Below are 19,704 nucleotides of genomic sequence, written 5' to 3'. Positions count from 1 at the left end.
CCAAAGTGCTGGGATTACAGGCTTGAGCCACCGCGCCCGGCCTGCTCTGTTTCTTAAATGTGGGTGGCAGTGAAATCAAGTTCTCTATTCAGAACCAAAGACTGTGACTGTCAAGAGGTTTATCTGTTTCATAACTTTTCATTAGAAAACATTTCCTTCAGCTTCTCCTCGTATTTACAAACCAATTGCTTGACTCTTCTTTGGGTCAGTGGCTAAGTAAGTTAACAAGTACAAACAACAGATACTTTCTTTGAAGACTTCAATAATAGAGTGTGAGTTAGAAAAGCATCTAATTTTCTAATTGGAAGAATTTTTTTTTTTTTTTTTGAGATGGAGTCTCACTTTGTCGCCGAGGTTGGAGTGCAGTGGTGTGATCTCGGCTCACTGCAAACTTCACCTCGCGGGTTCAAGCAATTCTCCTGCCTCAGCCTCCCGAGTAGCTGGGATTACACCGCCTGGCACTACACTCAGCTAATTTTTTGTATTTTTCGTAGAGATGGGGTTTCACCCTGCTGGCCAGGTTTGCCTCGAACTCCTGACCTTGTTGTTTGCCCACCTCCCAAAGAGCTGGAATTACAGGTCCGACCCACTGCACTTGGCCTGGAAGAATTCTTTAAGGATTAGATTTAGTGTCTAGTGGTTGATGGGAGAATGGGAAATCTGCATAGCTCCTGTTTGGGAGGATGAAAAACACATAATTGTAATTTCAAATATCCAAAAAGACATGTAGAATCATAGCATCATTTGTTGGAGCTTAGTTTTCAAGGAGCAATAAGAGTGAGGAAAAGGTGCACAGCCTACTGTGCTTCTGATTCCAAGACCTGGTTAGAGGGCACTCGCCAGGCATGGTGGCACACTCCTGTAGTCCTAGCTACGGAAGCCATATTCACTATTCATCGCTCTCTAGACCAGTTATTGATTTTCAAGTGCCTATGAAATGTTTTATCACCCAGTGTGTTTTGTCTGTGTACAGGAAGCGCTGGATACACTGGCTAGGTGTTTGCTTTAAGTAACATTCTTCCCTGATTCGTTTTTTTCAAAGTGGGAGATACTGGTAGCATCTACCTACCCTGCAAGGATTTAATGAATTTTAATGACATGAGAAATGCTTAGATTTCGGGGATTTGTCTAAACCCAAATACCTGGGCCATAGTTTTAGCCAGGAGTCAGGGAATATCTGTACTAAGCCACTGGCTGACCCAGAACTTCTCTCTTTAAGTCATTTAGCCAAACAGCAAATTAGGGAGCCAACAGCTCATTTTGGGGGTGACGTTTTGTATGAGGAGTTGGTAAACCTGGGGGTAGCAGTAGGGGAGATTTCAGGATAGAGAAGAGGGGATAGTTGATTTCCTAAACTACTTCCAAATTATGTCTTCAAACAAAATAGTACTTTCCCCCTGAATTCCAGATTCCAGAATATTAGGCATAACCATAATATAAACATAACAGCATACTCTTAAACCAGAGAGAAAAATTCCAAGCTGTTCTGAATTATCTGGTTCATTTGAGATTGGACTGTATGCAATTTGGTCGTAGCAGCAGGCTCATTCTAGTAAATGCTAAGGTAGCAAACACCAGGACTGTAGGTTACTTTTCTTCACAACATTCTGGTTGTAGGTTTCCTGACGCATTCATTCTGACTGTTTTTCTTTTCCACTCTGTGGTAAGAAACCTCTTAGATCTGTGTGGGTGGTGGGCTTTTGCCTGCCAGGCGGGCAGGCACAGCCTGGTTTCCCAAATGCATTTCTCCTGCGTTGGCTTCTGTATCCATTAAGCATATCTGAACTGTGTACGATTAGCTGTGTCTTGTTCTTTCCTTTTCTGTCTTACAATCACAGGAATGAGCTGGGTGTGTGTGTGTGTGTGTGACTCACCCTAGCCCTGCCTGGGTGTGCTACAGCACCGGAAAATCCTGCCCTCTTCAGAGATATGTGGACGACTCCCTACTGCCCCAGCAGTAAAACCAAGGGAAGGCTTCCAATCAGATACCTCAGCCATCTCTCTTTGGTGCTTTTCCCTTGACAGCAAGCTTGTCATCTTTTGTCTTGAACTTACAGTGCTCAGAGACCACCCTAGTGATGTCCTTTTACTTCAAATCTTCAAATTCAGTCACATACCGAGGTACTAGGGGTTAGGACTTAAGCATAAGACTTTTTAGGTGACACAAGTCAGCTGGTAACATTTCTTAACATTGCCTTTAAAAGAACGTTCCTTTTGTTGGGTGTGGTGGTATGCGCTGTAATCCCAGCTACTCAGGAGGCCAAGGCGTGAGAATCACTTGAGCCCTGGAGGCAGAAGATGCAGTGAGCCGAGATCGAGCCACTGCACTCCAGCCTGGGCGATAGAGCAAGATTCTGTCAAAAAATAAAAAAGATGGGGTGCGGTGGCTCACGCCTGTAATCTCAGCGCTTTGGAGGCCGAGGCAGGCCGATCGCGAGGTCAGGAGATCAAGACCATCCTGGCTAACACAGAGAGACCCCGTCTCTACTAAAAATACAAAAAATTAGCCAGGCGTGTTGGCGGGCGCCTGTAGTCCCAGCTACTCAGGCTGACGCAGGATAATGGCATGAACTTGGGAAGCAGAGCTTGCAGTGAGCCAAGATCTTGCCACTGCACTCCCAACTCCATCCAGTCTGGGGGACAGACTGCATCCAGTCTGGGGGACAGACTCCATCTCAAAAGAAAAAAAAAACTTACGAAGCCCAAGGTATTATCATTTATCCTTTTTGTGTCCTAGGAAATATTTCTATAACCCAAGATTGGAAGGATTATCTCGTGTTTCCTCTTGGAGTTTTATAATTTTTTTCTCCCCAGTTTGCTCGTGATAACTTTAAAAAGAAAAGCTTCACGAATTTGCATGTCATCTTTGTACGGGGGCCATGTTATCTTCTCTGTAATGTTCCAGTTTTAATATATGAGCTGCCAAAGTGAGCAGTATGACCCCCCTCCTTTTTTTTTTTTTCTTTTTCTTTTTTTTTTTATTATACTTTAAGTTCTAGGGTACATGTGGATAACGTGCAGGTTTGTTACATATGTATACCTGTGCCGTGTTGGCGTGCTGCACCCATCAACTCGTCAGCACCCATCAACTCGTCATTTACATCAGGTATAACTCCCAATGCAATCCCTCCCCCCTTTCTTTTTTTTTTTTTAAAGACAGTCTTTGATCAGGCTGGAGGCTCACTGCAATCTCTGCCTCCGCCTTCTGGGTTCAAGCAATTCTCCTGTCTCAGGCCTCCCAAGTAGCTGGCACTACAGGCATGCACCACGGTGCCTGGCTAATTTTTGTGTTTTGTGTAGTTTTGTAGCCGTGCTGTGTTTTCCAGGCACGTTGCAAACAACTGAGTTCAAGTGTGATCCTCCTGCCTCGGCCTCTCACAGTGCTGGGATTGCAAGTGTGAGCCACCACTCCCACCAACTGCTTTTTGAGTTAATATTTGTTTGGAGCAAAGTATGGGTCAGAGGTGTTTTGTTATTTAAAAAAAAAAAAAGAATGAAATGTCTTTTGTTGTTGTTGTTTTAAACTCTGAAAGCAACCCCTGACCTTTGTGAAAGAATTTCAACAGCCCAGAAAGGAATAAAGGAGTAAGTTGCACTCAGCCTGCCTAATACCTTGCTGGAGGACATGCTTTTTGAGTTTTTCTGTGTATTCGTATGTGCGTATAATTTCTTTTTCTTTTTTTTTAAATGAAGACCATAACACAATTTCAAAACTTGATTTTTTTAAATGTAATTTAGTCACCACCTTTACTTTCTCTTCAAACATGGTTTTTCTTCCCATTGTCTTTCTTTATAAAAACTTTGATAATCTATACCTTGTCCCCGAGGGAATTGTGTTATTGTTAATTTTGACTTTTATTTGCAATAAGAACTTTTGAATTGAGACCCAGTATTTCTGTGTGCCTGTGTGTGTGCACAGACACAACTGAAACAATTTCAGCTTAGCCTCTCTCTCTGTGTTACACTGTAATCTATCCTTCTTCCCCCCCCCCCATTTCATTTGGAAGAAAATTGCTTGTCAAGAGACGCAGCATATTGATTTGCTCTTAGGGATCAGCAGTCTAGAACATTCACAGAGTGTCCTGAATTTAGCTCTCTGTGTTATACTGTAATCTATCCTTCTTCCCCCCCCCCCCATTTCATTTGGAAGAAAATTGCTTGTCAAGAGACGCAGCATATTGATTTGCTATTAGGGATCAGCAGTCTAGAACATTCACAGAGTGTCCTGAATTTAGCTGTGGGAATGTCTGAGGGTCCTTTGACCAGTCCATGCTACACAGAGGCCCTCTCTTCATGACGATGTGTGGTGCAGGAGGGTGTTCAGGGGTGACATGACGTTCTTTTTGTCAACTTGGGACTTTGATTTCACCTCAGAATAAAGAGGACCATAGAGTTCTTGCTAAGTCAAGGAAATTCTCGTTTACCGCCGTAGACTTTGCTCCATCACAGCGGTTCTCAAACTGTCATCTAGGGATCCTTAGATCATAGTCCCTTCCTGGGAGTTTCCAAGGTGAAAAGCGGTACCGTGGTAAAAACTGAGACATTGTTTTCTTCATTTTCTCACAAATGTGCAGTGGGGCTTTCCAGATACTACATGATATATGATATTGCATCAGATTGAATTGAGTTAGGAGAACTGTGTTGACTCCTGTTAAGCCAGATATTAAAGATATTTGCAAATAAGTGGAAAGTGCCACTTTTCTCACACCTTTTTCAATTTGTAAAATACAATTTTCATAAAAATTTTCTTTCTGTTAACATGTAATGGTTGTATAATTTTCTAAATGAATTAATATAACATTTGTTTTAATTTCTAGTATGGTGCATATCAATGTGTATATGAAACCCAGGTAAACAATAACTTTTTTGAGTCCTGAAAATATGTGCTACACTTCTATGCAGCCTCTAATTGCAGAAGTATCAAGTCATGGTGAATTTTGCTTCATTTACACCTTTAAGTGAAGCAAATCTCAGACTTTTTTTGGGGGGTGGGAGGTGGAGACGGTAGAGTTCAGTGGTGCCATCATAGCTCACTGTGACCTCAAACTCCTGGGCTTATGCAATCCTCTCTCCTCAGCCTTCTCACTAGCTAGGACCGCATGTGTGCACCACCATGCCCAGCTAATTTTTATTTTTTGTAGATGGGGTCCCGCTGTGTTGTTCAGGCTGGCCTTGAAGTCCTGGCCCCATGCCTCAGCCTTCCAAAGTGCTGAGATTACAGGAGTGAGCCACCATGCCTGGCGTGTCAGTATTAATGTTTTTATTTTTTTTTGGAGACAGATTCTGGCTCTGTCACCCAGGCTGGAGTGCAGTGGCTCAATCTTGGCTCACTGCGACTTCCACCTCCCAAGCTCAGACAGTTCTCATGCCTCAGTCTCCCAAGTAGCTGGGACTACAGGTGTGTGCCACTGCACACGACTAATTTTTGTATTTTTAGTAGAGACATGGTTTCACCATGTTGGCCTTACTGGTCTCAAACTACTGGCCTAAAGTGATCAGCCCTCCTCGGCCTCCCAAAGTTCTGGGATTACAGGCGTGAGCCACCACACCCGGCGCATTATTTTTAAAAGCTGTGAATTCTATTTAGAGACAACATACCCATGATACTGATGACATGAGTCAGGTGTTCAGATTTCCCCTACTGTCAGTCTCATGTTTTAAAATAAGGGCTCTACATTGATACTGGTTGGGTTGATAAAACATGTTTTTAGTCGTGAATCTCTCTCTCCCTTTAATTTGTTGTTCTTGAGGATAAATGAGGTCACTTGTTCCAAGGGCCACAGCTTTTGAGAGTGCAGGTGGGTCATTTAATCTGGCAGCAACATTTGGGCCCGACCTGAAACACGGCTGATGGGTTTTGCTTTGGGATGTTTTTTTCTCCCGTTTTCTCTCTTACTCTGTGAGGCTCCTTCCTCCTTCCCTTTTTGGGGGTTGGTGCTGTTTCTTTTTTGGAAATTTATTTTTTAAATAGACAAATAAAAATGATAACTTCTAGGTTCCTTTTTTTTTCTTTTTTAAGAGACAGGGGCTTGCCCCGTCACACAGGTTGGAGTGCAGTAGCGCGATCATAGCTCGCTGCATAGTCGCCTTTTGACTAGCCTCCACCTCACTCCTGCACATTTTCATATTTTAGTCCCTTATCAGTCTCAAGGCATAACTCTGCAACATGTGTAATGTTCACCTTACTTTGTGAGGCCACGAGGGGGAGATCTGATGGTGGCATCTCGGGCAGGTGTAAATGTGAGTGATACTGCATTAGGCTGCCATCCCTTCCATTCTGGAAGTTTGTGTGTGTGTGTGTGTGCGTGCGCGCGTCCCTGCATGCTGCCATTGGATGGTGGGGAGGAGTAGAGAGGACTAGGAATGAGGGAGGGAGGTCATAAAGGACACAGGAAGCCTTGGAAAGAAGAGCACGTAGCAATCTCTGGGGTAAAACAGCAGAGCTATAGAAATTTGGTTCTAGGACAGTCTTTATAAAAAGAATAAATTCAAGCAGCAGATGAATGGGCTTGGTTGTGAACTGGACTGAAACACGGTCTCTGCCCTCTTTACTTTCACATTCTCATCCTTCCAGACTCAATGTTACTACTTCTGTGAAGCGTTTTTCATTCCCCGCTTAGACGCATTTTCCATGTTGGAGTAGCTCTGGTGTGTACCTCGTTCGTATTTGTCTCCACACACATTATACAGTATCTTGTTTGTTTTCAGAGAACCCTACTATCGCCAGCCTAGCCACCTTTGATTCATCTTCTTAGTGAATTGCCAGTGAATAGTTATTACAGGCCCGGGACATGTAGCTATTCAATAAATATTGGTGCAATGGAAGACTCTCGCCTGTGTGAGAGTTCATGAAGGGAACCAGGAGGGGAATTTGAAGGGTCAGTGTCTTGCAACACCCCTGGTAGGGCTTTCCAGCCTTGCAGCTCCTAAATACCCTTACTTTACAGTGTTTTGAGCTCCGAAGAAGCAAAGATCACCCCCACAAAGTCACCTGCATGGAATTCAGGTAGCGATAGAGCTTGTGAACAGGATCTTCAAATTCTCCAAAACATAGTAAAGCTACTATTTACTGGGCACCCACTGTGTACCAGGCACTGGGCAGGATGATACGCTTTACATGTATTACTTGCAATTCCTAATAACACCAGTGTCTGCAGGTTGCTGTTGCAGGTTGCAAGTTACTGTGCCTCATACCTATAGTTACTTGAAATGCTGAAAATAGAAGGTAATAGAAAAACTTACTATTATTTAGTGTCATTGGGAGGGTTAAGTGATTAGATGTATGGTGCTTAGAACATTGCTAAATTTTATTGACTGCTTACTCCTTTTGTTCCAGAAGCAAAATTTGGTGTATACAATTGTTTATCTAGGTTGCCCAGTGTAATATAGTAAGTGTGAAAGTCAGGACCAAAGTCTCCTTTACTCCGGACTTCAGAACATCCACACAGTCGGCGTGTCTCTGGCTTCAAGTAAGAGATTCAAATGGTCAAGAAACACCTTCCTCTGTTTAAAATTCACAGTGACTTCATTTACACCTGTGCAGCACATGTTCATATGGCGTGAACTATTGTTTTGCTGCAGGAAGGGTACATGTCAAGTATGTAGAGTGCAAAGGGCCCTTCCTTAGATGCCTAGCTGCTGAGGCCCCACCTGTGTGGGGATGGCACCCCCCCTTGTTCAAGGAGCCTGTGGACAGTGACCAGCACTAAAAGTCAGAAAAGTACATTAGATCTTCAGATGTAATATCCTCATAATGGGCTTTTTTTTCTAGGTTCTTCTTTTTTCCTCGGGGCCACATGAGCGTCTGTACACCTATTGTAAACCCATTGTCTCAAGGAAGCAAAGTAGGTCAAAAACAGGATTTAGGAACCCAAAGAAACAATCTTCGTTGATGCTTAAATTGAATGAGGCAGAAACATTTTTGTTGGTTTTCTTTTTTTTTTTTTTGGGATTATTTTGGTATCACCCTAGGCCTGTAATTCCCTCCTTAGTCATCATCTTACTATCCCTTGGGACTCTGGCCTGGGATTCTTCTGCTTTGTGGTTGTGATTAATTCTGCAATGAGTGGGTTGGGGAGGGATGGGCCTGGGGAAGTCAGCCGCTGCTAGCAGCGAGCAGGGGTAGGGTTTATAGGGAAAGTTGACATCCTGCTGGGATCTAACAGAAAAGTTTGATTATTGTGCTGAAATAAACTAGCTCACAGTTTTGCTGTTTGACTCAGGGCAAGCTCACTGTAAATCTCAAGGAGTACTGGACCGTATGATGGCCTCTTTCGCTGTCCTTATCCCCACTGGAGGATGCACAGATTAGTTAATGTCTCCCTTTCATGAATGAGAGCTTTTATCTTTAATAAGCAGGTTAAACCGCATGCGCTCTAAGTCTGTGAAGGTCAGGCAGCCATTTGGATTTTATTTTCCCATTTCTAGACTGCTGACAGAGTTCTTGTGCGAAGTTAGGAACCTTTGGGTTTTAAAATGTTTTCTTCCTTTGCCCATCCGTGAAATGCCTTATTCTTGAAGGGAGGAAAAAGAAGGCATGAGTCTGTGTTAGGTTGCAAATATTGTCTGTTTTTGGGGAAAGATCTTTGTAGAATCTGGGCGGTGACTCATGTTGTTTTGTAGTCCTGATGATTTAAAAAACACATCTCGTATATTTCTTTACATACAGCTCAGAGCTCAACATTGAAATAGATGTTCAGCAGATTCTTGCCACCACTTAATTTTCAGTGGGTTTCTGGGTTTTTACTGTGATTAAACTTAACATTCATTTAAGGAATGAGTTGTGATGTCTGGTCATGACCTAAGGAAAAGGATATATATGTGCTCTAGGAGTGAATTCTGGTGAGAACCTTTGTATTCTTTCCTTTCCTCTTTGATTTCACAAGTCCGGCTGTAACTTTAAAAGAAACTATAGGGGCTGTTCCCCAGGTTATTCACAAAACGAGTCTTTGTCTGCTTTTTCATTCACCATCTGGTTACAAAGCTAAATTGGAATCGTGCTTGTTTTAATTATTTTCTACTTGTGTGGCCAGGAGGTTATTTGGTCTGGTGAGGTTACATTATAAGCCTGCGCTCTCATTAATACCACCGAGTCCACATCCTGCGCCAGCACTGGAATGGTTAAGTTGATCCACTTGTGTGGCCAGAGTTTGATACAACACAGTGGTCACGACCACATTACCGGAGGAAGTATGGTGTGTGGGTTTTGCCCTCTTCTTTTTTCATTTTTTCTTCCAATAATGTTAATTGTTTCAGTGTACTTTTTCTTCCAGCAGAAATATGACTTAGGTTGGCAATCTTAGATTAGTGCCTGGTGTTTATTAAAGGGACAATATATTTCAAAAATCAGTTCTAATATATTAAAAGCATAGAGTATAAATTCGGAAAACAGTCAAAACATTTAACATTTTGAACACTTCCCAGAATGTGTAATGGAAATAGTGTAGCCAGAAACTTCTCTGTGCGGTCGTTATTCTTGGTGAATCAGCCAAAAGATGCAATCATTGCTAAGAGGTATTGTTTAATACTGGGAAAGTCACATCAAAAGCTTTCTTAAAATATATATGTTTTAAGTCCTCCTTCCATTCTTCACTTTCCTGCCTTGGGGAGACTGAATACTTCAAAGTTGTCACTGTTTTTAAAAGGTGACTTTTTTCAGGTTCTGGGAAAGAGTGTTACATGTTGTAATTAAGTAATTGTTTCCTAAGATAGTCCTTAAGTACAAGAACATCTCACTAGACTTCATTGTCTTGTGAAAGGAGCAGTAGTTCAGGAATTAACTACTCATTTAATAAAGCAAAAAGCCTGGGTGTGATAGCTCACACCTGCAATCCTAGCACTTTGGGAGGCTGAGGCAGTTCGATCACTGGAGCCCAGGAGACTAGCCTGGGCAATATGGTAAAATCCTGTGTCTACAAAAAAATACAAAAATTAGCTGGGCATGATGGCGTACCCTCTAATCCCAGCTAGTTGGGTGTCTGAGGCAGGTGGATTGCTTGAGCCAGGAGGTCAAGGCTGCAGTCAGCCGTGATCGTACCACTGCACTTTAGCCTGGGTGGCAGAGTGAGATAGTGCCTCAAACAAAACAAAACTAAACAAAAATAAACATGTTTTTTTTTTTTTTTTTTAAAAAAAAGCAAAACAAATCTGTAGGCCAGAAGTGGTGAAGGAAGACAGATAGAGTGCCCTCAGAAGTATAGTACTGGAAACTGTCTTTTTGAGCAGCGCTTTAAGAAATACCCCAGACTGAATGGGGAATCCATGACATTATGCATTTGTCAAAACCTGTGGAATGTAGAACACAAAGAGCAAGTGAATCCTAATGTAAGCTGTGACTTCAATTAATAGTACAGTGGGGGGCCGGGTGCAGTGGCTCACGTCTGTAATCCCAGCACTTTGGGAGGGGGAGGCAGGCAGATCACCTGAGGTCGGGAGTTCGAGATCAGCCTGACCAACATGGAGAAACCCCAACTCTACAAAAATTAGCCGGGTATGATGGCGGGAGAATAGCTTGAACCCAGGAGGCGGAGGTTGCAGTGAGCCGAGATTGCGCCATTGCACTCCAGCCTGGGCAACAAGAATGAAACTCCATCTCAAAAAAAGTACGGTGGGACCTCCTTCTGCAGTTTCCCTTTCCGTGGTTTCTTAAAATCAACAAGTGTCTGAAAATATTAAATGGAAAATTCTAATTCATAAGTTAACAAAAAATATCCTAGACTTACTGTCCCTACTTCTGGACTGTATTCTTCTGTTTGATATTTGGTAGCACACCTGCTAAGGCAGTCCATTAGAACTGCACGCTTGATGCAGGAACTGAGGCCCTCAGAAAGGCTGCTTGAAAATAGTCGCAGTGCCAAGCTCGAAACCAGTTGCTCTTCACCATATGTCAGAGTGAGGAAGGAAGGGCGGGGGGATTAGAATGGGCTAGGAAAAAATGCCGACAAAGAATTGAGAATTTTATGCAGAAACAACTATTGATAATTTATTAATATTTACAAGGCATGTCAAATGGTTATCTGAGAAAAACCAAATTAGCAATCTACCTCAGGAATTTAATTTTTATATATAGCTTAATATTAACTGGAGCTCAAACATGCCACACAGTTCTTTTAGTAATGAATTAGAATATGTCATGTAATAGTGTTACCATCCAAAACTCCCAGTGTTAACACCAAATCTTAATTTTCATTTCATTAACCTGGCAGGTATTTGAAAGCAGCATTGTATCAAAACAGCTTTATTATGTAGAAAGAGCAGTATTTAATAGCTCTGTTCCAAATTACTCCTAACTTCCCTGTACTTCTGAAGGAATATTTATTATAGTGACAAAAGCCTGTACAGCAGCTCCAGGAGAAGAGACCACAGTGTTTAGAAAAAGAAATTAACTGGCAGCTGTGGTGGGTGCTACTTATGTAGGTCCAGCTGTCCCCTTTGAGCTCCTGCCAGTCTGATAGGCCCTCTAAGTTGTCGTAAGACCTGAACAGTTCACTTGTCTAGATCCTGCAGAGCTGGAAAGAGAACAATTACTTGTGTGTGGGGTTGTCCTGATAAATAATCCAAAATAGTTTTCAATACGTACATTCGTTGTCTACTCCTTGTTCCTTAAGATTCTTCCCGTATTCTTCTGTTATTTTTGAAACAACAGCTTTATAGAAATGTAATCCTCACATCATAAAATTTGCCCTTTTAAAGTATATACAACTTGGTGTTTTTTAGTATATTCACAGTTGGGCAAGCCATTACAACTATGTAATTGTGGACTATTTTCATCAATCCAAAAGGAAATCTTGTACTGATCAGTTACTATTTCTTCCCAGGCCCTGGAAACCACTAATGTCCTTTCTGTTACTGGATATTCCTGTTTCGGCCACTTCATATAAATGGAATCGTATGCTATGTGACCATACGTGTATGGCTTCTTTCACTTAGCATTATGTTTCTCCATGTTCCGTGAATCAGTACTTCATTTCTAACCTCCTCCTTCGGTTTTTAAAATAGTGGTTAAATACACATAACACCAAATTTATCATTTTAACCATTTTTTGTGTGTACAATTCGGTGGCATTGACAACATTTGCAATGTTGTGTAACCATCACCACTGTCCGTTTCCGGAATGTATTCCTTATTATTGCTGAAAAACTTTACATTGTATGAACACTCTGCATCTTATTTATCCAACCATCGGATATTCTAGCTAGTTGAGTGCCAAATTGGTTCAGGAATACATAGGTGAAAGAGAATAGCGTTATGCATCATCAGAAATGAAATTCAAAGTTGGTGCCATAACATACAAATGACCAGGGAGTCTTGGGGCCAGGGAAACCTAACACTGAGGCGGTAATCTTTTCAAAGAAGCCACCTATTAGGATGTTCTGGAGAAGAGATGGGTGCTCCCCCCGCCCCGAGACTTGTTTGGATGAACTCACAAAATACATTTAGTGGGCAAACCTTTAAAATATGACATCTTAGTGTGTGGAAGTCCATAACCCCAGAGGAGGGCTTGCTCAGGACATGCAGAGGTGTTCCCAGAGCATGTATAAGTCTGTACGGTTGTGCAAACAGGAATTGATCTGACAGCGTGAAGACACGGCAGCCTTCTCTAATTAAAGCCTCTTGATGACATTAAACTGTGTTGCTTAATTACAATAAATCGTACATTAACAGATCATGTCTCTGAAGAGGCATTGTCAGTGTGCTGCATAATGGAATAAAATTTGACCTTGTAATCACAGGGGTTCCTGTGGAGCAGTGGCTTATGTCACCAATAGGAACATGAGCCCTAGAGTTACTTTGGCAGAAGTCAGATCTTAGAATGCTTCCTTATAATTCTGTTTCTGTAAGGATGTTTTTTCTATATCGATATGCATTTTAATGTGAGGATGCTTTTTACATACCTTGAAGAGAATAAGGTTTTCCATTCATTCCCTGCCACTACTTTTCTGATCACCCCCTCTTAATTTCAAGCTAGTCTAGGTTTGGTGTAATTTTCACAGCAGTTTTTGCACACTCGTTTTACCACGTGCTTGCTCCTTTTGCTGTTTTCCATTGCGCTTTGGGGTACCAGCTTTCTAACTGACAGATGGGCCAAGTCAGGTACAGGCTGTTGTTACCAAAGGGTATCTTCCATCATGTTCTGTTTGTTTCTTCAATACTGTAATATTTGAGAGAGTGTATAAATGTAGACAAGAAGGCCTTTTGAAATTCTACACAAAGTCCCAGTAACACATGGGGTACTGTGGGCCTGGGGAAATTCTAGTTCCTGTTCAAAACTGACTACTACTGCCATTTAAAGAACTGGAATATAACTGCATATCATACCACTTAGGCTCATGAGTATTGCTATTTTCATTGGTTTAATTTTCAAAAATTAGTGGTATTAAACCAGTGGGGTATATTTAATTTCTTCATGATGCAGATTATTAAACACTCACCAGCCTTTTTTTCTGTCTTGATTTTATAAATGGTAATTGAAAGTCCATAGATCTTAAGTTTGTGGAACTGGAATGGGCCGCCAGGGTATATTCAGTCCACACCCCTCTTTTTTTCACTTTTTGTATTTTTTCCCCTCCTTCTTCTTTCCGGAGAGTCTCACTCCTTTGCCCAGGCTGGAGTACAGTGGCTCGATTTCAGCTCACTGCAACTTCCGCCTCATGGATTCAAGAGATTCTCCTGCCTCAGCCTCCCAAGTAGCTGGGATTACAGGCATGTGCCACCACTCCTGGCTAATTTTTGTATTTTTAGTAGAGACAAGGTTTCACCATGTTGGCCAGGCTGGTCTCGAACTCCTGGCCTCAAGCGATCCACCCACCTCGGCCTCCCAAAGTGCTGGGATTGCAGGTGTAAGCCGCCGTGCCTGGCCCACACCCCTCATGTTTTACTTGACCATGTGTTAGGTATGGCAGGGTCACCTTGCTTCTGGCAGGTCAGGTTCCTGTAGTGCTGTTTAGAACTTCGCATTTGACAGGTTTGACTGTTTTAGAAGTTCTCTCCTCTTCCTTCTCATCTGGGATGCCATCATTCATTCTTGTGAGAACATTGTCTTGTTGCAGTTTTCCTTTGTCTGCTTGCCTGTCCACACTGAGGCGTCCCCGGGGGTGTCTTTCCTCCTAGTGTCCACTGTTCACACTGCAGGAGTGTGCTGGAGACTCCCAGATTTTCTGCCTGTGCCACTCAAGCCTTAAGCGAATATTCCTATGTGCGGCCCATTGTTTCTGTGGACCAACAGCTGGAGCAGGCTGTGTATTCCTCCTCCAGAGCATGGCCCCTTTGGTGTGGTGTAATCGTCTGTAATCCCAGCAGTTTGGGAGGCTGAAGGGGGCGAATTGCTTGAGCTCAGGAATTTGAGACCAGCCTGGGCAACATAGCAACACCTCATCTCTATACACAACACAGAAAAAAATAGCCAGAGATGGTGGTGTGTGCTCGGGGTCCCAGCTACTCAAGAGGCTAAGGTGGAAGGATTGCTTGAGCTGAGGATTGGAGGTTGCAGTGAGCTGAGATTGTGCCACTGCACTCCAGCCTGGGTGACGAGACCCTGTCTCCAAGGGAAAAGAGAGAGGGGGAGAAATAAAGAAGGGAAAGGAGGCAAGGAAAGAAAGAAAGGGAAAGAGAAAGGAAGGAAGGAAGGCATGGCCCCTTTATCATCCCAGAAGAGATGATTCCGGTGAGTGTCATGGAGATCAGTGGCTGCCTTTTCCCGAAACTGAAAAACAGGTGGGGAGTCTGAGGGAGGGAAGGAAAAGTATATCAAGACGAATTTATTTGTGTGTTTTACAACACTGGTGGTTCAGTAAAAATTGGCTATTGCAGATATTTCTGTATATTGTTGTTAAAAATAGAAACCTAAGATTAAATGTTTGTAGCTTTTCATGTTTTGGAATGAACTACTTTGGTCAAACTCAATAAGTAATGCTTGCTAACTTCTAGTTAGAGCTGGAGTATACATTTTAATTCTACATTTAAAACACTATTTGTAAATGCCTGTGTACAATAAGGCTCTTGTAGGGTAGAGAAGCCATTTTGTCTAGGGAAAGAATGTTCTCCAGTGTTGAACACTACTGTCTGGAGCTTATTAAAAACATAGCCCCTTCAGTGTTCTAATTTAGCATTGGTTCACTAGCAAAATTTGGGATTCTGTTTTTTGTTTTTTGTTTTTTTAAAAATAGATTTAGGAGTACACAGTTCTGTACATTTCATGTTATTTTGAAGTTTATTTTTAAAAATTAAGAGATGAGGTCTCACCATGCTGCCCAGGCTGGTCTCCAACTCCTGGGCTCAAGCAGTCCTCCCACCTTGGCCTCCCAAGGTGCTGGGATTACCTGCACGAGTCACCATGCCTGCCTACGTTCTGTGCATTTTAACATATCACCAGGATAATGTATTTTTTCCTTCTCTTTGTGTAATTCTGTTGTGCAGTCAGGATCGGAGACTCAGTGATCTGGTTAGCAAGTTCTCACCAGAGAAGGGTTAACTTATTTTTAGTATTCAGAGTGTGGTTCAGTAAGTCACATGTAAAAATCAATTTGTTATTTGTAATCACCTCACTTAAATGTGTAATGGGAAAGGTTCCGTTGTCCCCTTCTCTGGGTGAATGTAAACGAATGCGAAACTGAGGTTCTGCCTCTTGGAAAACCCTGCCATCTCTTTCCTGTGACTAAGAGGTTCTGCTTCCCTCCATGCAGTTTGAAACCACCGTAACTGCCGAGCAGAACTCCCAGACTTTGTCTCCTCTCTCTTACAAGAGAGAGGTTTTTGAATGGCTCTTATCTCTTTCCTTATAATGTTAAGCGTTTTCCTATAGAAACCATTTTGCCTGGGGAAGGAATGTTCCCCAATGTTGAACGCTACTGTCTGGAGCTTGTTAAAAACATACTCCCTTCAGTGTTCTAATTTAGCACTGGTTCACTAGTAAAATTCAGGATTCTGTTTTTTTTTTTTTTTTTTTTTTTAAATAGATTTGGAAGTGTACAGTTCTGTACATTTCATGTTCTTTTAAAATGTATTTTAAAATTACTAAGTAATAAGCAATATTACCAAGTAAAATGAGCATTAGGCTTAGCCGCCAAAGGTACGCATCAGACCAGTTGTTCCTTGAGGTGCCATGTATGTCTCCACAGCTCGACAGCCGCAGGCACTCGTGGCTCAGGGCACCTCCTGTGATCTTTCCTCTCCCAGCTTGGGCGGCTATGCATGCCTGCAGCAGGCAAGGTCTGAGTCCAGCAGCCACGATGGGGAAGGCGGGGTAGAAAGCCATGGTGGTGGCTGAGACCCTGCAGGGCCAATGGATGGGCGCTTCTCACCCGCCACACCAGTGGAACCCTGGCCAAGGAATGCAGCCCGGTCTGAACCGGGGTAAGATACAAGGATTCGGGTGTGTGTGGGGGGTCCACTTGCACTAAGCAAGGGGTTCTCTTCCCCCCACCCCCCGAATTTTCCCCTTTTTGCCTCTTAAACTGTTTTTCTCTTTTTTTCCTTTTCTAAGCGAGAGGGGCCCCCTCCCAACTCTGTTTCTGATAGGAAAGTTAACGAAGGAACAGCCCCTGCTGGCCGAGAACTGCAGATTTGAGAGGGCACATTTGAGACACTCAAAACAGATACAAACAGCCTCTAAAAAGCCTTTAGTCCCAGACTTACTTCCAAGCTTCAGGCAGAGGCCCTAGAAAGAAAAACCAGGTCTGTGGGTTCCGAGGCCAGGCAGCAGGCACAATGTAATGGGAAGGACCGATTCCTGCCAACCAAACCGTCCACCTCACGGAAGGACGCCATGCTTCATCGTGTAAACTTCATCGTGTAAACTTCATCGTGTAAACAGGCCCTGGGAACTCAGTTTGCCAACAGCAGGGAGAAATGGAGGCGTTGGTGAGGGCAGTTAATTCCTATTCTCCAGGTTTTCCCTGCTTCATTGGTATGTACTGCAGTGGTACCTATGGCTGGCCCAGGGGTAAGAAGTGGAGAGTGAAAGGAGGCCACTCGCTTTCTCTCTCTGTCACAGCCTAAGTTTTTGCTGAAAGAAGGAAGGGAATGAGGGACGCCTCTATTCCCTGTCTTTCAGAATAGGCAACCAGTTATCTTCACCACCTCCAGCTTATACTCCTCTGGAGTGTATCCTAAACCATCGGGACTGCTTTGTCCCTCAGAATCTGGAGGAAAAATGCCTCTTAGCCCTCTGCACAAAGGTTTGGCCAAATTACGATGTACAGAAAGGACTGGCTTGTCCTCAGAAAGAAACCATTTATTTTGATACCATTCGGCAGTTGGAACTTATCTGTAGACGTGAGGACAGATGGTCTGAGGCCCCATATGTGCAGGCTTTCTATACCTTGCAAGGCAACCCAGACCTTTGCCGACAATGTCGGATTGTTCCAGCCCTCCTGTTTGCTGGATTGTTCCAGCCCTCCTGTTTGCTGTCTCAGGGAAGGCTGCAAGGGGTGAGCCCAGGAAAGGAAAGAGGCACTCCTTGCAGAGGAGCCAGCTCCCTCTAGCCCTGCCCCTCCGGGTCCACCCCAACCTCCCTATCTAGCTTCAGCCTCTCACTTGCCCCCTCCTAAAACTTCTCACTGTCAACAAGGCCCTGTCTCACTCTTTCCCCTCCAACAGATGCCCTTTGAATTTGGGCCCAGTAAGGCCCACTTTCCCTTCTCCCTGCAGGACTTAACGCAAATTAAGGGGGATCTTGGCAAGTTTTCAGATGACCCTGATAGATATATAGAGGCTTTTCAGAATTTCACTAAAATATTTGAACTCTCCTGGAGAGAAGTTATGTTACTTTTGAATCAAGATCCTGACGAACACTGAGATGCAGGTTGCTCTGCAAGCAGCAAAGAGATTTGGGGATGAGCTTTACATCACATACAGTGTCAGGGAAGGGAGAAAACGTTATCCAACCGGAGGAGCAGTATGAATGGATGACCCTAAATGGGATTCCAGTGACGAGGTGGAAGACTGGAAGCGGAAGACTGGAAGCGGAGACACTTTCAGGTGTGCATAATAGAAGGCTTACGCAGAACTAGGACCAGGCCTCTCAATTATACTAAGTTGTCCATGATTGACCAGGGATTTGATGAAAATCCCACTGCCTCTCTGGAAAGGCTAAGAGAGGCCTTGGTAAAGCACACCTCTCTGTCTCCTGATTCAGCCGAGGGACAGCTAATCCTAAAGGATAAATGTATTACTCAGGCAGCCCCCAATATCAGGAGGAAGTTGCAAAAACTGGCCCTGGGACCAGAAAGTACATTAGAGGACCTCTGGAAAGTGGCTGCCTCAGTCTCTTATAATAGAGAAAGGGAGACCTGCTAAAGAGAGAAGGTGCAGGTATTCCCAGGGTGCACCTGTTAACTGCTGAACAGTTATCTCCCACGCCGGCCTTTTTTTTTTTTTTTTTTTTTTAAATATATAAGAGATGGAGTTTCGCTCTTGTTACCCAGGCTGGAGTGCAAAGGATGCAATCTCGGCTCACTGCAACCTCCGCCTCCTGGGCTCTAGCGATTCTCCTGCCTCAGCCTCCTGAGTAGCTGGGATTACAGGCATGCGCCTTCACACCTAGCTAATTTTGTATTTTCAGTAGAGACAGGGTTTCACCATGTTGGTCAGGCTGGTCTTGAATTCCCAACCTCGGGTGATCTGCCTTCCAAAGTGCTTCCAAAGTGCTGGGGTTACAGGCGTGGGCCACTGTGTCTGGCCCAGTTATCTCTTCTGAAGTTTTATCTGCTCCCATACAAGGATTCATTTCTTTGACCAGGGTGAAAAATCTTGGGGTACAATGTTGCTGTTAGTATATTTCACTTCTTATCTCTATGATCTTTGGCACTATTATTTATTTATTTATTTATTGAGATGGAGTCTTGCTGTACTGCCCAGGCTGCAGTGCAGTGGCATGATCTTGTCTCACTGCAACCTTTGCTTCCCGGGTTCAAGCGATTCTCCCTCCTCAGCCTGCTCAGTAGCTTAGATTACAGGTGCACGCCACCATGCCCGACTGTTTGAATTTTTATCCACTGCACCTGGCCTCAGATGCCATGTTCTAATGGGCTGTGTCTATAAAGTTATTAAAGAACAAGGGCCAAGTAATTTGGGGTGCATGTGAAGTGCTGAGCATGGCCTTTCCAATTTGTGTGCACCTTCTTTCGTTCTTACTTTACAAATGAAGGAAACTGATGTCCAGCAAGGTCACACAACAGGTACAATCACCGGCTGATTTCTGAGCCTAATTCTCGATCTGTGACTTGTGCGACATCATTGTACTTTGGATACTTTGTCATTAGTTGGGTGTGTATTTTACTACCTGGGAGTAGTTATGAACAACCAGTTTGGTGCTAATGAAAAGTAGTTGTGGTTCCTCGATGAGATATGCCGACCTCCAGATTTATAAAGGCTATTCTCATCTTGCTTTGGGTGGTCTTTGTAGTGGATGAATATTGGAGAAACCGATAAGGTGATATATATGAAACAGTCGATTTATTTGGAACAGACTTCTATTCATTTCTAGGACTTGGGAGCCCTGCTGGTGTTCTGTACTTGTGCCCCATTTATAGCCATGGTGGTAGAGTTAGATTTTTGAAGCCGATGCCATGATCTTTATTTCAATCCTAGTTGGTCGTTTGCTGGTCAGAAATGTGTCTTGTTCCTCTTTAGTGGGAAAAATGTGAGTGTGAATGTAAGATAGTTTTAGGTAACACTCAGATGGCCTTATGACCTATCAGAAGTCC

General features: G+C 43.3%; 1 protein-coding gene and 1 non-coding gene across 8 annotated transcripts in view; one reads left to right on the top strand and one right to left on the bottom strand.

Annotated features, from left to right (window-relative positions):
- The window catches only part of JARID2 (jumonji and AT-rich interaction domain containing 2), a 280,808-nt gene that overhangs the window by 76,706 nt on the left and 184,398 nt on the right, over positions 1 to 19,704 (top strand). The window lies entirely within an intron of this gene.
- On the bottom strand, positions 2,830 to 2,935 carry LOC114677827 (U6 spliceosomal RNA). The gene has a single exon (XR_003729266.1). It is a non-coding gene; the product is annotated as a U6 spliceosomal RNA (small nuclear RNA).

Source organism: Macaca mulatta, chromosome 4 (assembly GCF_049350105.2).
Source record: "Macaca mulatta isolate MMU2019108-1 chromosome 4, T2T-MMU8v2.0, whole genome shotgun sequence".
NCBI lineage: Eukaryota > Metazoa > Chordata > Mammalia > Primates > Cercopithecidae > Macaca > Macaca mulatta.
The sequence above is the reverse complement of the archived record's forward strand: the minus strand, read 5'-3'. Positions and strand labels throughout refer to the sequence as shown.